Here is a 912-nt window from a genome sequence, read left to right as displayed (position 1 = left end):
CATGCCAGTCTTATGCCATGCAAGTTAACTTCAGTACCAACCCGTATCGGTTTGGTTCATATCCATTTCCCTTCCCTGTACTACCACATGTGTCTCGCAAGAGATATGGTTTAGTAAGTTGCAAACCGCTTTCCTGGTACACACCAAAAAGGAGAGGCCGAGATGATGGTTCCATGGCCCTGGATTAAAGCCAGTCATCCGGTCAGGGGGCATGGGTGTTTCCGGTTGGGACCGAGAGGGGGGCACCCCTTAGAGCGCGCGTATATAAATTTGATCCCATGCTATTCGAGATTGTGATCTCCCCGTCTCAAAAGTTTTTCTTGGATGATGTCTAGGGTGATTCCTGGCATCGAGAGGTTGGATGGGTGTGTACTGGTCAGCTGTGTTTTCTTCCGAAATACCGTAAACGGAACTAGTCCTCATGACTACGGAAATCCGTTAACTGTGGGAAATTTTTGTACAAACTCTGCAGAGTCATATATCTTCAAATCAGCTTATCCTTATCCAAGAATTCGTACTAACTGACAAGTGCCAGCTTTGGTGGCAGATTATCCGGTGGGAGACATGAGCACTAAGACCGGTTAAATGTTTATTCTTGTGGATGGACCAACCCGTTTATTTTTAAGAGATGAATATTTATTATGAATGTTATTTCCTTGTCAGTGAAAGCCCTTTAGGTGGTGTCGCTCAGATGCCCGACTGTGGCATTTCTTTTAAAGCCCTTTATGTGGTGTCGCTCAGACGGCCGACTATGGCATTTCTTTTAAAGCCCTTTATGTGGTGTCACTCAGACGCCCGACTGTGGCATTTCTTTTAAAGCCCTTTATGTGGTGTCACTCAGACGCCCGACTGTGGCATTTCTTTTAAAGCCCTTTATGTGGTGTCTCTCAGACGCCTGACTGTGGCATTTCT

Source organism: Triticum dicoccoides, chromosome 5B (assembly GCF_002162155.2).
Source record: "Triticum dicoccoides isolate Atlit2015 ecotype Zavitan chromosome 5B, WEW_v2.0, whole genome shotgun sequence".
Taxonomy (NCBI): domain Eukaryota; kingdom Viridiplantae; phylum Streptophyta; class Magnoliopsida; order Poales; family Poaceae; genus Triticum; species Triticum dicoccoides.
Note: the sequence above shows the minus strand (reverse complement) of the source record.